We start from the raw sequence: 20,194 nt of genomic DNA, 5'->3' as shown, positions 1-20,194 counted from the left end.
TCATAGGAACAAAAAGTTACCCTTTTCTCATATGAACAAAAAGTCTCAGTCACACACAGGCAATGAAGGAGATGCAGTAACGTTTTTAATAGGTTTTTATTAACAAGACTGCAGTCTACTGTAAATTACATAGGGGGCAATGATTAGGATAATGAACGATGCAAGAAACAGAATTTTAAAAATGAGAGTCATGAATATAAAGACCCAAACCATCTTGCAATAACATGAGATGTGAAATAGGCCTTGTTCCTTGCTCTGGGCTACAGTCTCAGCTTCTTCTCTGTGAATTTAACACCCCAGAGAGCCAATCCCAATCCGACGTTTTGGTGTGAGTTGACTTTCGTACAAATTGAAATGCTGGTTCCTTAGCGTGAACTGGGGAGTTACCTCCTGCTCCTCTCAGCAGTGAAAAGGATGTCTTGCCAGTAGTCGGACTGGGAGGGGAAGTTAAGACTAGGACGGTGGGATAATAAGGACAAAGGTATGGTGCAATTCTTATGCCCCATTCCTTGAAGACCTCTTTAGCTTTCAAGATTTGGCTCTGAATTACTGCCGATGAAAAGTAGACCAACATGGATTCTTTTGAATAATTATAATTCAAGAATGTTTGCATAAATTCTCTAAGTACAAAAATAATTTAGACAGGTGCCCTTATGGAAGTTTTTGTCCCACCTGGCAGTAAAACCCATCTCCCCCTGTGCTTTGTCACAGGATGTGTGGTGTACTTTGGGCATCTGCTCCTCATGACAGATGCTCTGATGTAGGTAGGTAAGGTTGTGAGTTACACATCATGAACCTTGCTATGGAGTAACAGTGTGCTGCCCAAAAGATGAGTGTGTGTTACAGGGCCAGTGGCACAAGAAGCAATAGGGGAGGAGGTGAGAGGATTTTGAACAGCATAGCTAGGCCAGGAATGACAGGAACAGTGCAGTAGCAGAGGGGCACAAATAGGGTGGGGACAAGGGTGGAGGCCAGAGTATAGGGGGACTTTCTCAGTGTTACATGGCTCCTACGAATCAAGTAAGTGTGTGTATCTGGTCAACATGAACATCAGACTATAGGGACTCAGTCCAGGTAGACCATCAGGAAATGTTGCTACGATCCCTAGCTAGCCTCTGTACCCCCCTCTAAACACCTAAATACAGGAGGGCAGTAGATGGGTTTTGCAACCTCGGACACGACTACTCACATTCCCAAGGAAATCATGGAAGCAGATCTACCCTTTTCACACACCCACTCAGAGTACCCAAGATGAGACAAATGAAAGATGCAAAAATGTTTTTTAAAGCATTTTTTGCAACAATCTTCTTGCAAAATTAATGTGCTGCAATTATTAGGCAAACAAGACAATACATGCTAACCAACATTACGAAAATGGTGAAATAGATAAACAGTTAAACTATGGTTATGTTATTTATGCTATTGTGTTGGTAAATTCCTATCTGCTACTACCTATCCTATTGAGAGCATAGGTATGGTACCCTCTGTCAGATCTAGTGGGATAGCCTGATTCCCTCGTACATGGGTAAGATGTGCAGGTTATTTGTCCTGTGCAGGGTAGAGAATCAGCATCAGAGTCGGTCAAGCTGCATCCCGGGTTCCACGATAATACCAGCGGAAGTGCTCCTCTGTTGAATATGGCACAGAGGTCAGTTTTTATTACACAAGCACTGTTCCTGCCACACTGTGTCAGAGGTGCAGGTTCAACGCTATGATATGTCTGCAAATAAGGAGGTGTCTCCACGGACAATCACAATACTTAGGGCATCGCGATCTGTGAGCTCAGCTTTGGACAGAGTGTACAGACTAAACGGCATAATACTTACAAAAACATAAAACATTGACAGTGATTCCTCAGTACGTTATCGCATGAGTGAAAAGGCATGTAAAAGGTTACCAGCAGAAAAGAAATGCTAAGGTAAAATGTACATGTAAAAATGAGGGCTCTAAGCGGGACCTAATGTACTCCCCTCTTGGCCATGAGAGACAAGCAATAGCTAAAAGAATAAAAAACTAGCCTAAACTGTATATATAAAACAATATAGGAATAAAATATGGAATGCACTTCAATAATAAAAGCAGACAAAAGCCATATGTCTTAAAAAATATGTCAATTAAAAGCTAATAAAACTAATAAAAAACATAAAAAACTATTTTGTTAAAAATAGGTGGCTGAATCAACGTCTAGGAGGTTCCCAATCTATTTGCATGTCCAAAGTCAACGGGATCCAGGAAGAAACCCGACACAACAGACAACAGATTCACAGTGGCCTGAGAAACAAGTCCCAAAGGACAGACATGGTCTGATCCAGCCACCTCAGCCAATGCTAAAGACAAGATAGGCAGTAGTGTAACCGCTAGGTTACAGCAAGATTCCAGGAATCCAGGAGCTGTTACATTGTGTGTAATTAAAAACTGCACAGGGAAAACTAGCCCTGTGTAAACAGTGATGAGCACCATAATTAGCAAAATTCAAATACAAGTCTTCAGTTTCAAATTCACTGTAGCATTCCATTTCAGAGAGCATACTTCTCACTGCAGTCACCTCTCCTTCATCGGAAAGAGAGCCCGGGACAATAATATCATCTATAGATATCTTGAAAACATATGGTATCTGTAGAGTTTCTGCAGGACCAAAAATATCAAACGGGACCATATCCCAAACTGTTCCATCAGAGATGGTAAATGCAGAAATGTTCACAAGGGACAGGTCTCTTTGCGCTCTATGTGAGGAAGGATGAGGCTTGAAGACCTCAGCTACAAGTTTAAGAGCGAGGTGTTCAGGAAGGTAATGTCCATTTATTATCAAGAAAAAAACTGACAAATCCAATCCAAATGAAGATTAAAAAAAGTGAAATGACAATCCAAATGTAGGACCATTGAGGAATCAGATAAGTCTTTTTTAACCAGTCAAAAAAGGCATGTATTCCATGCAAAGATGTGTGTGTGAAGAATTTGAGGAAAAATCAACTATGTGAATAGAGAGGAACGAGTGACAGTCTTTGCAAAAATAGGGACCTCACGTAGTGAAGAAGAACTGGTAGTCCCTTCCAAAGGTAAATGATAATATACAATTTCATTATTGGAAACAGCAGTTGAAGCATCTTGTGCATGTCCTGTACTGGCAGTATCAACAGGAACTAATGGAAAATGAGCATCTGTATTCCCTAGCCGGGGAGAAGCATTACTTATATCACCTAATTCTAGTAGCACAATCTTATGCATAGTAGTGAGAATAGGCAGATAATTACTCAGGAGTCCTCCTGGCCTAAAGTGTAGGACTGGCCACATGGTGTAGCCTTATCAGATTGAATGAAACAGAGTTTATTTTTACAACCGGCAAGTAGAGGCAAAATCACAGTTCTTGTACCTTGAATGCCTAGGACTGGCACTGGTGCTCAGTGTGATGGGCCAAACTCTTTTTTTTTTGTTGCTAATGTTCTTTCAGACTAGATTCGCAACCTTTCAAATCCAGCTAGTAGATGCTGGTTGCGCCTTCATTTCATAATTGGAAGAACGCTTGGTAATTTAATTTGAACACTCCTCACGGAAGTCTTGTAATTCCTAAATGACAGCAAAACATTAGTTTACATCAAAAGGCGTGTCTTCCGCCACTGTGCTAGTATTATTGAGATCTGGAGCGTACATCTGGATGCCGAAAAGGACTTTATGAGGGTCCGGGCTCCCAAAGACCTTGAAGGCAGATTAAAGAAAGCTCTATGAACTCCATTCAAGTGATAGATCCAACTATGATCTGAACCTCATACCCTAGCTGTTAAAGACTACGTTAAGTCATGGTTCTTCCTTTCCACTATCAAATTTCCCTCAGGATGAAAGGAAGAAGAGTAATGTGCAGCAACACCGAGGGTTCCCATAGAATCCATGTAAGCCTTAGAGGAAACTATTGGACTATAACTACTGCATATGTCCCCGCAAAGGCTTGCAAATCTGTAATAAGAGTTTGGGCGTCAGCCGATAGCTGTGGCCACACCCACAGAAATCTAGAACATGAATCTACAGCAAATATAATGTATTTAAACGCACCATCAGAATTTAAATGTCTGCAATGATCTAAATATACACATTGGATGGGTTTGTTTGAAACTAAGAGAGGTATCCGTGGTGGGCATAAAGTGGTGGAACTTTTAATTTGTTGGCAAATGTCTCAGCTAAGGACATATTGTTTTGTATGCATGTACAGAGCATGCCACCAGTAGCATTTCTTAATTAGAAAAACTGTTGCTGTCACATCAGCATGTGCTGCTATGATTAGCTCTATCCTGCGGTCCTGGTTGGGTATCACTTGATCACCCACCCTGGAAATAATGGCAAAGGAATATTTTGCAGTAATGTGAATTTTCATTATAAGACTGGACAAATCACACAATATCAGTGTGGGGAATTCAGGATCCATATTCTATAACACCGGAATCAGTGCTTTGAATTAAGCCAACTGGGCTGTACAATCCACTAGGGACTGTGTAAACATTTTTATTGGCTGGAATTCGCCATTTTTCATTACATCACATAATACTGCACAAGCACCCGAGTACTGTTGTTTGGTGCCAATCTCAGGTTGTGCTGAATCAGTATAGTCAATTGCATCATGCTGCTCAAGAGACACAATGTCACTTGGCACAGGATATTCTTGTTCCTATTGAAGGAATTCTTCAGTTTGCAAAGTTGCGTTAAAGACATAGGGGGTCATTACAACCCTGGCGGTCGGTGACCGCCAGGGTTAAAGTGGCGTTCGTTCCGCCAACAGGCAGGCGGTACGAAAACCCATATTTTGACCGTGGCATTAACGCCGCGGTCGCACTGCCGGGGCCGGCGGTATTCCGCCATTTTAGCCCCGGCGGTGATAATCGGCCAGGGCAGTGCTGCAAGCAACGCAGCCCTGGGGATTATGACTCCCCTACCGCCAGCCTGTTTCTGGCGGTTTGCACCGCCAGGAAGAGGCTGGCGGTAAGGGGGTTCAGGGGCCCCTGCACTGCCCATGCTCTTGGCATGGGCAGTGCAGGGGCCCCCAGGCAGAGCCCCGTCGCGCATTTCACTGCCCGAATTTCGGGCAGTGAAATGTGCGACGGGTGCTACTGCACCCGCTGCACATCAGCATTGCCTCTGGCTCAATTACGAGCCAGCGGCAATGTTGATGTGACTTTTCCGCTGGGCCAGCGGACGGTAACTCTGTTACCGTCTGCTGGCCCAGCGGAAAAGTCAAAATACGGAGCTAGCCATACCGCCAGCACTGGCGGTATTCTGGCTCCCGCAACCTTAGCGGTCTGCAAGGCAGACCGCCGAGGTTGTAATGACCCCCATAGTCAGAAGCTGTCAAGGAAGTTGCCCACTGTATCTATCTTGGATGAAAGGCTATCGCAAAAGGAACGTTTGCCTTGGTTACAGCTTCTAGGGCTTAGACGGGGGTTAAAACAATGATGTGTTTACCCGGAGCCAACGGTTTTTCCTTTATGACAGCCATTTGAACTGCAGTCAATATTTTGTCACTGGATGTAAAATGCATTTCCGCATTGGAATATATATGCGATTTATATGCAAGATGCATTGTGTCACCTTCATTCAAGTTGACACATGTAGCCAGTGGATCCTGTAATGAAGCGTATCACTAGATTTGTTAATATGACACAAATGTGTAAGTGTCTAGATGCTAGTCTGTAATTATCTGAGTATTTGTGTATATTCGGATGTCCAGTGTTTACTGGGAAAATCTAGACAAATTAAATCATATAACGGTTGAATTCACTGTGTGCAATCTGGTATGTATGTTCTACCAAAACTTAGGAAGCCTAACAATGACTGTAGTTTATTTATGGTGTTCGGTGGTTGTAAAAGAGCACGCTTCCCTAAAAAGTGCAGGGCAAGGCCTTCGTCTTCATTTGACAGTTCGTATCCCAAAAACAGAACACTAAGAAAAGCAATTTTTGATTTTTGAAAAATTAATTTAGAGCTGTATTCAACAAATCCCAACACTGTGCCATCTACAGTGTATTTAAGTCATTGTCCGTCAGATGGACATCAACATAGGACAATGCTTTTGAGTCAATTTCATGTAAGACTGTTCCTATACCCCTGAGGGAGTCGACAAAACCGTCACTCTAAGCATAGGATGGAGAATGCCTCAAGTCTCTGCTTTCAGGCGCTATAGTTTGACAGAAAAAAATATTGGACACGCGCAATGTTGGTTTGAATTTTTTTTATGTACTATGGGCCTCATTTCAACGTTGGCGTGCGGCCGCCAATGCAGCCGCACTCACGCGGTGCCCATTATGACGTCCCCGCTGGGTCTACGATTATGCAATAGGAATGATCAGGTTTCATGAAACAAACAAGGGGATTATTCATGGGAGAGACACAGGGTTAAATTAATCTCTGATATTTAAGTTGTGAGAGAATTTCCTTCACAGGAGCTTTTGCCTCATATTTAATAGGGTATTGTGGTTGCACTTGTGGACTTGAGCACATGGGTATTACATGGTAAGGTGTTCCCTTTTCTTAACCTACATGACTGCAGTATAACGCCGGGGCTCGTGCAAAAGCCCAGTCCAGCATACGCCTGTTTAACTGCTTCAAGAACAAGAACTGAGAAGGACTGGTAGTATTACCTCTTCTCTTTGTGGGACTTTCCTAACAAACTCAAGCGCCCATCTACCTTAGCCAGGAGAATGTCATAACTGTATGCTAACTTATTTCAGAAAATCACTTTAATGTTGCATGATATATCACCCTCAATTTGAATGTCCACTTCATATAGTCTACATGGAAGGCTAACCCGCTGATCTGACATTTCAACTTGTACAAACTTACTAATTGCTCTTAAAACTAGAAACTCTAAGATTGCAGCAAATTGCCTCTGCTGCGCTGGCTAGCAAAGTCAATGCCAACGTCTTCTTCAGAAGAAGTGCTCTCAGTATAAGTGGCACATTTAACAGAAATACCTGCCACTTTCTTCTTTTTGAATTGGGCTTTTTGTTGTGGACGTTTCTCTTCCTTTTTTATGATGATGTCAGATGAGCTTTGTGAGTCCATTTTTGGTTTCATATACTCTTCATGCCTGTGCTCGGAAAATCTCCCTCTCTCAGAGCATTTGTTTGGTGAGTCCTAGAAGGAAAGAGAAGGACAGTATCTGAATACTGATACCTGGCCTGGCTCCCAGATGATATCTACCTATAGATGTATAGGTGTCCCCAAAAATGTTTGGTAACTCGGGTTTCTTATCTTGTACAGGAACTTGGTTGAGTCGTTGGCATGCTGCCAGCGCTGCTGCCCCCTATTTAATACAGGATTTTGGCATATATTTCACTAAGGTATATATATGTGGAAGTAGGTGTAAGAAACTTATACAAACGTACCTTTCAATATTTTGATATTCTCATCCCACATAACTTGATGAGCTGGAATACATAATTACCCAAAACCTCTTACATTAGTAAATGTTGCTGGTGATGAGCTGGGCTCCTGCAGCTACATGGTTGTAAGTAGGGGTGGGCCTAACTCGAAGAGCTTCAATCCACGGAATTCTAAGGAGGAACATGAAAACTCCACATTGATTCAACAGAGTTCTGCCAACGGGCAGAAATTTGCATCCCATGCTGTGATTTAGCGGCAGAAGCACTGAAAAATCAACATGAACAGCACCATGCGGTGTGCAAGAGCACTGGCCAGCTCGAGTAGAAAGTCTACTCAGGCAACAGTAAATCAACTCAAGAAGCAGATCACATTACTAAACATTGGACCATGTGAACAAACATACAATGTTTGCTATTAGACAAGCTTCGGTGGATTATAATATGGTGGAACTTATCCATTTGACTAAATACCAAATATTTGATGATATAAAGGTATGTGCATCTCGTTTTAAAGGGTTCTGGCCATGTGACTTCTGCACAGTATTCAAATAGGAGTGAAATTGGTGGCAAGGGTAAGTTACTATTTCGTCCTACTGTGCGATCAGAAAGATAACGAGAAAGGCTTATTATGGCTATTGAGATTTGAATTGGTGTGTCGTCACATATGTTTTTTTCTCTTTGGGTATTGAGGCTAAATATTTGACATATGGTTGGGAACATTTGCAAGTAATTTGTTCTCAGTTTAGGGGGTTTCTTTTTAAAGGTTATTTTTGATTTGTTTGAAATGCGATTCAGTGCACGTGGATGCGGTAACTTTGAATGTCCCTCAGTCCTCACATTATGATCTTTCTGATTTTGAATTCATCTAACACTGTGTCCATTTTGGTCCTAGAATTACGTTGTTAGTCAGGTTTAAATGGAACATTGGTGAATAATGAGTATTTCCATTACGTGCCAGCTTTTAAATGAAAGCATGTTTTAAACACGTTTGATTTGAAACGCTCCTTGTTCAATGTGAAACATGTGATTTTGTAATTGATACTTTGTAAGTGTATGTTACAATGTTTGAGGTTGCATGTCAGTATATTAATTTGTGGCTTGGGAGCATTGTTATTCTATTCTTATATTTATACGATCAAACTGTAACATTTCATTTTGAGAATTCACTGTACTATAGCTCCCAATTATGTGTGTATTGAGTTAAATGGTTGTTCAGGGAGGATTAAGGGACAATTATATCTTATATAATGTTTTGTAACATTTTTAGGAGTTACTATACATCACATAAAGGGACATTGCAAAGGAATATATTTGGTTGAACTTGCGAAGTTGGTACATTTGGAGACTGCAACACTCACACTATTATGAAACATTAATGGTACGTAATGGAATTGGTCTTTTTAGTTTATATTGAGAGGTGACATCTGCTTATCTAACTCATCATGGTTCTATGAGGGGGTGAGAATTTTTAAAATAAAATTAATTGCCAGTACATTATAAAAAGTATATGGTGCTATTGGCACCTCCTTGACTGACCCTATCGGGATGTATAATATGTCTAATAGTTCCCATCACTCAAGGCCCCTCCTGGTTAATACCAACAAATGAACATTAATCTTTACGATGAGGAGGAAATATACTCAACCACTGATGATTGTTTTATAGAATTGATAAGTAAATTTAGTCATACCTATGTCTCGGATGTAATAAGGTTGCTGAACAAGTGTTATTGAAGGGATCCATGCTAAACAAAATCCCTTTTTGTTTTGTGTTTTATTGGTCTGGATCTCATGTAGACATATGTTTTTAGCAGTAATTAATATGTTCATAGGGGAATTTATACATTAAATTTTTTTATGTTGTATTGATGGATGTTGGTATTGTTTTATATTCCTATCACTGTCCTTAAACTTCTAGATGTATTGTTTAGTTGTTCTATTATGTTTGAATTATGATGATGTGTGATGTTGTAAATGAGAATTATGTATATTTTATGTACGTTTCTTTTACAGCCCTGAGAAAATTCACAGGTGATGAACTAAAAGCGTCGCCTGTTTTCTGTTGTACTGAAAAAAATAAAGAACAGCGTGCTTGGATGATTCTATTTTCTCTTACATTTTGTTGGTGCACCACCAATTGTAATAAATAGACATTGGACCTTTCTTTGGTTGCATCTTGGGAGCAGCAGGTGCCTTCGTTGGGAGCACGACACAACAAAATATTTGGGACAAGGGGAGGTGCGGTTGGACTATTTGGATCGCTGCTCTGGTTGGATGATAACTCGAGAAGCAGCCTTCTGACCACAACCACCCACATTAGAAAATGGAGTAAGGGGATAGAAAATCTCGCTCACACTCGCTTCCATTTCTGGAGTCTCTGGGGAAAAAATGCTGCCACGCAGTGATTGGTGGAATTTGGCCAGAACTCTGCGTTACAAGAGTAACGTGGAGTCGCCAAACACTGCCAATTCCTTAGGAGGAATAAAACATTCTGCCGAACCCTAGGGTAAGCTAGCTGTTCTTCCATTGTCCACAGCACAGCATCTCTAGTTTGGAAGAGTTGAATTTAAGGTGTTTCTTCAACATCCATTAAATGTTGACTTGAGATAGTGATGTAAGTCATGGGGTGGTCCTGTCAATCAGTTTTAACAACTTAAATGTGATTTAAGTGTCATTGGTGAAGTTCTATAATGTACGAACTTGGCAATGTCTGTAGCGGGCTGGGGCATGTGTTGAAAGAGTATGCTGAGCATCAAGCCTTGAGGTAGGCCAGTCAGTGCTGAAATAAGGTGATTATAACAGAGGGAGTAACATGATGCAAGATCTGTCATAGAGGATAGAGGAGTTCTTGTCCAGGGTGGCCCACAGATAGTAACTTCCCCTTGCACACATTAGGTTGAAGTGGTGGTGAGCTATGTAAAGGTGGGGAGGCGGTCCAGCAGTGTCTTTCAGTAACATGCTTTAAAATACACTACTTGGCTATTTTAAAAAACAGACCCCTTCAAAGTGTGGGCTCTCTGTTGCCATTGCTTGTTCCGTGGCACAGAGATTGAGGGTCCAACAGTGATGGAGGCTTTGCACACCGAATGCTGTACATTTGCTACTTGTGCAACCTTAACTAGTCCATGGTATAGTAATGTCTTGTTAAAAATAGTAGAACCTCCAGTTTTGCACATTTCTTCACTGTCTTATCTCACAATCTGTGTCTTAACAGAGTGTAGAATCTTAGCGACCCAGGGGGTGCAGTTCAGTAGTAAATTTAGAACTACACAATATTTTACCACCGAGCCTGGCTTGTAAGTGGTGTACTAACGAAGGGTAAAAGTAGTGGGCACTCAGGGAACACTTTCTATTGTAACTGTTGCACTCTACAAATCCATTTAATAATAAGTACTACAGTGCAAATATGAAATTCCATATTACTAGTACAGCACAGTGAAAATGAGAAGAGGAAGGGTCTGTTTACTGCCTCACAGACTGCAAGCTACAATGAATTTACAAAGGAAAGCAGCTCACTTAAGTTATGACGTCTCCTCAATGTGATTTTACTTTAATGGTGAAAATTATATCCTTTGTATACTGCCTTTGGGTAAATATATTTTTGTAGAAAAACAAACGTGACAAAGAGTTCAGCATAAATCATATGCGCTATTTTGTGCTATTGCAGAGGAGTATCATAACATTAATTGCCTTTTTTATGGTACATCTTGTATTTGTACGTATCTCTTTTATTTTGCCACTTTTTCTTGCTGTCTAACCCCCCTTCACATGAATCTGCCCTTAAAATGGCAGCTGCAGCATAGATGCTTTAATATACATTTATAGACTTCCCTGAATGGAATCCTTGATGTACCTGCCAGTTGGTATCTCCCCCACTCCAGTCAGCCCCACTCCAATCCACCACAATCTGCCCCACTACAATCCAGTTCACTCCACTCCATCACAATTGACCCCACTCCAATTAGCCACAATCCATCCCACTTCAATCCAATCCACCCACACCTCCCCACACCAATCCAATCTCCTCTACACCAATCTAAAGCCTCCCCACACCAATAGACCCAAATCCAGACCAATGCAATCTACCCCACTCCAGTGCAATCCATCCCACTCCTATCCAATCTAAAACTATCTGCCCAACCTGATTCTGAAACAATCTGCCCACTACACTCTGAAACAATCTGCCCACTCCAATTCAAAACAATCTGCCCACTCCAATCCAAAACTGTCGCCCCACTCCAATCAAAAACAATCAACCTCACTCCAATCTGCCCTAATCCAATCCAAAACAATCTCCCACACTCCAGTCAGCCACACTCCAATCCTAAACAATCTGCTCCAACCCAATCCCCCCACTCAATCTACCCCACTCCAATCCAGTAGAACCTGTCCCACTCCAAACACAAACAATATGCCCCTCTCCAATACAAAACAATCTGCCCCACTACAATCTGCCAGACTTCTATCAAAAACAATCTGCCCCACTACAATCCACCCTACTCCAAACCAGGCCATCTCACCCCAATCCACCCACTACAATCCAGTCCTCCACAATCCACCCCATTCCAATCCAAAACAATCCACCCCATTCCAATTCAAAACAATCTGCCCCACTCCACTCCAATCTGCCCTGCTCCAATCCAAAACAATCTGCCCTACTCCAGTTTGCCACGCTCCAATCCTAAACAATCTGTCCCACGCCAATCCAGAAGAATCTACCCCACACCAAACACAAACAATCTTCCCCAATCCAATCCAAAACAATCTTCCCCACTCCAATCTGCCACACTCCTATTGAAAATAATCTGCCCCATTACAAACCACCCCACTCCAATCCAGTCCACCTCACCCCAATCCAATCCACCCCAGTCCACTCCAATCCTCCACACTACAATCCAGTCCTCCACAATCTATCCAATTCCAATCCAAAACAATCTGTCCCACTCTAATTCAAAACAATCTGCCCCTCTCCAATCCACAACAATCTGACACTCTCCAATCTGCCCCGCTCCAGTCTAGAACAATCTGCCCCACTATAATCAAGAACAATCTGCCCCATTCCAATCTGCCCCAGTTAAATCCAAAACAATGTGCCACACTCCAATCCAAAACAATCTGCTCTACTCAAAGTTGCCCCACTCCAATCCAAAATAATCTGCCCCACTCCAACCTGCCCCAGTCCAATCCAATACAATCTCCCACACTCCAATCCAAAACAATCTGCCCCAACCCAACCTCCCCTACTCCAATCCAAACCAATCTGCCCCACTCCAATCTAAAACTATCTGCCCAACTCCAATAAAAAACAATTTGCCCATTTCAATCAGCTCCACTATAATCTGCCCACTACAATCCAATCCACCTCCCCAATCTACCACAATCCACCCCATTCCAACATACAACAATCTGTTCCACTCCAATCTGCCCCACTCTAATCCAAAACAATCTGCCCACTCAAATACAAAACAATCTTCCGTAGTCCAATCTGCCCCACACTAATCCAAAACAGTCTGTCCCACTTCGATTTGCCCCACTCCTATCCACAACAATCTGCCCCACCCCAGTACACAACAATATGTTCCACCCCAGTTCAAAACAATCTGCTCCTCTCCAGTTCAAAACAATGTGCCCCACTCCAGTCCAAAACAAGCTCCCCCACTGCAATATGCCCCACTTCAATCCAGAACAATCTGCCCAACTCCAAACTGCCACAACAATTTGCCCCACTCTAATCCACAACAATCTCCCTTACTCCAATCTGCTCCAACAATCTGCCTTACTCCAATCTGCTCTACTCTAAACCAAAACAATCTGCAGCACTCCAGTCCAAAACAATATGCACCACTTTGATCCAAAACAATCTGTCCCAATCCAATCTGCCCCACTGCAATCCAAAAGGATCTGCCATACTACAATCTGCCCCACCCCAAATCAAAACAAGCTACCCCGTTCCAATCCAAAACAATCTGTCCCTCTTCAATCTGCCCCACTCCAATCCAAAAGAATCTGCCCCATTCCAATCTGCTCCACTCCAATACAAAACAATCTGCTACACTGCTATCCGCACCATTCCAATTGGTTCCACTTCAATACAAAACAATCTTCCCCACTCCAATCGACCCCATTCCAATCTGCCCCACTCCAATCCAAAAGAATCTGCCCATTCCAATCTGCTCCACTCCAATACAAAACAATCTGCTACACTCCTATCCGCACCATTCCAATCTCACACACTCCAATCCAAAACAATCTGCCCCACTCCAATCCAAAACAATCCTCTCACCCCAATCCAATCCAACTCACTACATCCCAGTTCACAGCACTCAAATCCACCACACTCCACCCCCCCACTCCATTCCATCCATACAATCCAATCCACCTAACACCCAATCCACCCCACTCCAATCCACCACATCCCAATCCAGTCCACCCCACTGTAGTTTACCCCACTCCATTCCAATCCTACCCAGCTCACTCCACCCTATTCCAATCCAATTCACCTCACGCCAATCCACCGCACCCCACTCCAACCCAATCCACCACAGTCCATACCACGTCAATCCAACCCATTCCAATCCAACCTAATCCACCCACTCAAATCTATTCCCCATTCCAGTCAACCCCACTCCAGTCCAATCCACCGCAACCCTATCCACTCCAATCCAATGCACCCAGCCCACCCCAACCCATGCCACTTAAATCCAACCCGCCCCACTCCAATCCAGTCCATATTAATCCATCCCACTCCAATCCACCCCACTCAATCCAATTCACCCCACCCCAATCCATTCCACCCCACCCCAATCCATTCCACCCCACCTCAATGCAACCCCCACTCCAATCCACTTAACTCCAATCCAATCTGACCCAATCTAACCCACTTCAATCCATTTCAATCTACCCCACTCCCCTCTACACTAATCCAATCTACTCCTATGTACCCCCACACTACCCCAGTCAAATCCACCCCAGTTCAGCCTACCCCACCCCACTGCAATTCATCCATCCACCGCACTCCAGCTGAATCCACCCCCATCCAATCCAGTCCACTCCACTCTAGTCCAATCCAGCCAACCCCACTCCAATTCATCCCACTCAAATCCACCCCACCCCAAGACAATATACTCCTCCCCAGCCTTATCACTCCCAGTCCAACCTAACCCATCCTACTACAACTAACCCCAATCCAATCCACCCCACCCCAGTCCCCTTCACTCCATTTCAATCCACCCCACACCAATTCAATCCACCTTTCCACTCCACCCACTCCAATCCACTCCACTCTACCCTAATTAAAACCACCCAACTCTACTCCAATCCAGCCCACCCCACTACCTCAATGCACTCCAACCCACTCCATACTATCCCACCCCACTACATGAAACTGCACTCTATGACACTCTCTGCCACTGAACCACTGAACTCTACTCCCTTCTACTCAGCTCTACGCCACAGTCTCCACTCTACAGGCGTGGCCCGTACTTTAGGGTGGAGGGGCCACGCCCTCCCCACCTTTTGCCCCTCATGAAGAGTGCCAGTCAGGCTGACAGACACTCTTCATGTTCAGGTCAGGCAGCCAGGAGCAGACATGCGCGATTTGCGTAGACTCCTAGCTGCCTGACCTGAACTTTGCTGGGCTGAGGAGGTCACAGCTCCTGTGGGCGTGACCTCCTCCGCTCAGCAAAGGTGCCCCGAGGCCCTCCCCTGGGAGATGAGGGAAGCGTCACGCATTGACTTCGACCTGGGCACTTCAGGTTTAAGGGCGAGTGTCAATCAGTGACACCTCATCACAGAGTGGGGTGGGGTCAGCAGTCTCACTGATCCCATCCCACTCTGTGACGAAGTTGGGACTGCTGCCTTCCCTCACTGGCAGGGATGGCAGCAGTCCCAACCCTCCTGGGGAGTCAGAGGCTCAAGGTAAGTATGTGTGTGTTTGATCTTTTTAAATGAATGTTTGATGCGTGCGTGCATGTTTGAATGTTGATGAGTGTTGTTAATGGATGTGCGTGCATGTGTGTGTGTGAAAGAATGAGTGTGCTTCCCACTCGCCCCCCTCCCTCCTAAAACTGCCGGCCGCCACTGCCACTCTACAACATTCACGTTCAACAAGTCCACTCTATGACACTTCACTCCCCCACTCTACTCTGACACTCTACGCCACTAACATTTAGTCATGCTGAACAGCAGCCACACTGGTACACAACATGGCATAAACCCACTCTATTCAGTCCAAAGTCAAAAGCTCTTGTATAGGCGAGACCTATTGGCTTTGCCAATGCTTAGCTGCATTGAGACGTGGACGGGTGATATGGCATTGGAATATTCCCCAGGTGGAACGCGCCAACCGCATTACAATGTGTGATAAATTGAACATTTGTGAGCCTGTTGTCACTGATACTTGCCTGTGTGGATGAGACATTAATTTCTCGCCCACAAGAAAACTGTGCTATTTATAGAAACACATACAACAGCCTTCCAAGAAGGGGAATAAAAGACAACCAACTTTTCAATATGTGTGCGTTTCAAAAATGTATTTAGTGAGACAAAGAAACAAGTGTCTTTCCATGGATGCAGAGATCGGTTGTTGTTGCTTCCAGCGAATCATTAGTGTGTAATACATTGAGGTGGTGTGGAATCGGGTAGATTTGAAAGAATCTTGTGATTTGTTTTCTTTCGATCCGCAATCGGGAGAGGCGCCTTGGGGCAGCAAACAGCGCAGTTCTCCCCCTCCGGAGCGTAGTGCTAGATATATGATCTTTGGTGGGTTGGGGATTAACAGAGGTGTGCCCCCCCCCATCCCACTGTAGAGAAGCTGTTCCCCCCGGGTAGGTATTTACAGCTCAGCAGTGGTACATCCACCTACACCAGAATTGCACTTCCGACCTCAGTGCCAGGCGGGGAGGGGCCGCGAGGATGCCCACCCCACAGGCACCATTCTTCCAAATGTTCCTTATGCTATGCTCGGCACGCAGAAACAAGGCTATGGGGGCTAAAACCTGTGCGTCTTTCCATCACACGGCCTCAAGCACTCTGGCAGGAAACCGTTCTGGGATCAACAGAAATACAAGCAGTTGTGAACAGAAATCTGCAAAGTGCTCAGTAAGTTGATTAGCTTTTATTTATCAGAGCTTCTCTCTAAGTTTTTATTTTATTTTTTTCGCCGTGCTGTTGTTTTCTTTGGGTGGCGTTTGCCTGCTCTGTCTGACGAATTGTTTGGTTATCAGAGAGGATGAAGGTGAGAAAACACACTGGGCTGTTTAAATCGCACGAGGCAAGTGGTCGGGTCTTTCTCACAGGCAGTAGGAATGTGAGCAAATAGAGACATCAAAACATGCAACTGCTCAAATTATTGTTTGGAATCCTCTCTTCAAAGGCTGTACCGCTGGATGAACCAGCGTCTTGTTAAACGGAACTACCTAGCTCCAGCAACAGGTATGAGCACCATGCACCTACAATACTACATGCTGTTAATATTTGCATACAAATAACCTCCACACTATAACAGTATATTTATATAACCCTAAATACTGAATTTTGCTTTTTCTAAAAGCTAAATAAGTTGTTACTATTACTTCTCATATAAAGGTACTCCATTTTCTAACCTCCGAAGGACGAAAGGCCTAGCTTGTGTTTGGTAAATGCCACTGCTATTCAGCATGGCTAAAACCCATTAAGATTGACAACACCAATAACTTTTGGATTGCTGAGACCTATTGGCTTTACCAATGCTTGTTTTGAGTTTGTCTTATCTTTTTAATTCCTTGTAAACTTCCATTTCCATCAGGTTACCTGGCCTTGTTTTTACATTAATTTACCTTTTTATGTTGCTTCTTTTTTTGTCAATATCTCTTATTTTGCTGCTTTTTCTTGCTGCCTGATCTGTCTTCTCTGGGTGGAGCGCGTCAGTGCCTCCTTCACCTGGCTTTAAAATGGTGCTCGTAATGCTGACACTTTAATATGCATTTAAGCTCTGTTGACAGATGGCAAGACACATTTGAACACAAGGCATTGCGAGCTTGGAAGAGACGGGCACACAGGATAGTGGAAAAATTTGCGTTTGCACTCAAAAGACTACACTTGCCTGACTCAAATGCACAGACCCAGCCACTAGACGACTACAAAATTCACCCGCCGGTTCAATAGTCACAAAATCAGTGTTTCAACCCTCCCCACATTGAGTTCCCTTGTGTGGCAACAGGGGTTGTTGTGACTCTCCAATTTTCAATCTAGTTCACATTCAGCTTGTTAGATCCTTCACCTTTGTTGTTTTCAGTCTTATTTTTTGTCAGTTTCTCTCTAGACTAGGTGTTGGTCTCTTCCCTCCCAGTGCAGTAAGAATTTGATTTCGGCTCCTATATCAGGCTGCGGGAGCTAGTAGTTTAATATATATTCATGCTGTTGTCCCTTTATTAAGTATTTAGGTAGAGAGCGCAATATGTTAAATTTGGCCCTGACATGCTGTGTTTCTTAAAATCTACTCCAAGTTTTCTGAATACCAAACTGCAGGAGTGTGTCTCTCTCACCCTCCTTTCCCCCTTTTCCCATTGTTTTAAGTTTCCACCTCTCAAGCCTCATCATATTACTATAAACTCACAATTAACACTTCTGGATTCTTCCCTCCTCTATCCCTCCATTATTTTATTCAAACATACTAACAAACGCACACATCCTCTGCTCAAATTAACTCATATTTAATAATAATGCTGTACTCATATTTCCCTACACTAATACACCACTAATCCTTTTGGGTTCCGGAGTAGTGTGCTACTCGCTGACAGTGCTTTGATGCCTCGTCGGGGTAGTAAGCACTATGGCCCTCATTACAACCCTGGCGGTCGGTGGTAAAGCGGCGGTAAGACCGCCAACAGGCCGGTGGTAAAAAAAAATTGAATCATGACCATGGCGGAAACCGCCAACATAGACAGCCACTTTAACACTCCGACCGCCACACTTTAACACTCCGGAGGTACAAACAAACAGCATGGTGGTCACCGCCAACAGACAGGCGGAAGACAATGTACCGCCCACACCATTATGAGAGGCCAATCCGCGACCTTTTCCGGGGCGGATTCAACGCGAACAAAAACACGGCAGAAACTGGACTTGGAAGGGAAAACGCTCACCTCTACACACCCCACGAGGAACCAGGACGCCATGGAGCCGAAACTCCAAATTCTACCTGCCATTGTCGTCCTGCTCCTCTACCAGTAGCACGACCGACGACGGCGACGACCACGGTGAGTACTGCACCTACGACACAGGGGAGGGGGGAGAGAAAAGAGAGTGACACACAAACGCAACACGCAACACCCCCACCCCCACCCTCACACACAACAACACACACACACCACTACATGTTGAAACATTACATTTACACCCCTCAAACCCCCCTGGAAGAACGCAATGACAAAAGGAAATGATTTGAACGATTGTATTCAGGAAAAATCCATTACTCAAAAATATATATACACTATTAACAAATATGTACACCAAGAATTCAAGTCCATGTACTGCACCTACATAGTCTGTGGACCACTGGGCCCAAAATGCATGGGTGAGGCCCACACTCAATACCCAATCCAAACGGAGAGAGCACTGCAGGGGCATCAGATCGAAATAAAACAGGCACCTCAGGGGGAAGGGAAGTGGGGGCACCTCAGCTGGATGAGTGCACAACGCCAGCTCCACGGGGGGGCTCAATGCCCATTGATGTATCCTGGGGAGTGCAAAGCCAGTCTCTTAATTCTTTTCAGTGGGTGGTTTGCCCACTGCTTTATCCTGGGGAGTGCAAAGCCACAGTCTCTCAAGTCTTTTCAGTGGGTGGGTTGCCCACTGCTGCATCCTGGGGAGTGCAAAGCCACAGTCTCTCAAGTCTTTTCAGTGGGTGGGTTGCCCACTGCTTTATCCTGGGGAGTGCAAAGCCACAGTCTCTCAAGTGGATAACAGTCTCCACTTGTTCTGGAGGGGGCTTTGTGCCCAGAGTGCTTCATCCTGCCAAGGACAGAGGTAGTGGTTGCCTTTCTCCACTGGTTCTGGAGGGGGCTTTGTGCCCAGAGTGCTTCATCCTGCCAAGGACAGAGGTAGTGGATGTGATTCTCCACTGGTTCTGGAGGGGGCTTTGTGCCCAGAGTGCTTCATCCTGCCAAGGATTGAGGTAGTGATGTGATTCTTCACTGGTTCTGGAGGGGGCTTTGTGCCCAGAGTGCTTCATCCTGCCAAGGACAGAGGTAGTGGATGCCTTTCTCCACTGGTTCTGGAGGGGGCTTTGTGCCCAGAGTGCTTCATCCTGCCAAGGACTGAGGTAGTGGATCTGACACTCCACTGACGGTGGGCCAACATGGAAGCTGTCCACCAGCCTCGTACAACTGACCACTGGGGATCGCAGCTATGTCTGCGGTGGTGCCACTGGCACAGGATGTGGCGTGGCCGCTGGCGGTGCTGGCGGCGGCCTTAGTAGCGGCGGTGCTTGCGGCGCTCATTGGGCAGTAGTGCTGGTGGGGGGCTCACTGAGCGTGCTGCTGGCGGTGGTGTCCTGGGTGGCGGTGCTGGTGGGGGGCTCACTGAGCGTGCTTCTGGCGGCGGTGTCCTGGGCAGTAGTGCTGGTGGGGGGCTCACTGAGCGTGCTTCTGGCGGTGGTGTCCTGGGCGGCGGTGCTGGTGGGGGGCTCAGTGAGCGTGCTGCTGGCGGCGGTGTCCTGAGCGGCGGTTCATGTGGCGGTCTTGTCCGCCGAGCAGGTTGGCGGCGATTTCCCTTTCTTTCACTGGCCCTTCCCCACCTTGTATTGTGGCGCAGCTGTCTTGCCACTCCCAACTGTAGTCCTGGGAGAGCCCT

The sequence above is a fragment of the Pleurodeles waltl genome, chromosome 6 (assembly GCF_031143425.1).
Source record: "Pleurodeles waltl isolate 20211129_DDA chromosome 6, aPleWal1.hap1.20221129, whole genome shotgun sequence".
Lineage (NCBI taxonomy): Eukaryota > Metazoa > Chordata > Amphibia > Caudata > Salamandridae > Pleurodeles > Pleurodeles waltl.
This window is presented reverse-complemented; position numbering follows the sequence as displayed.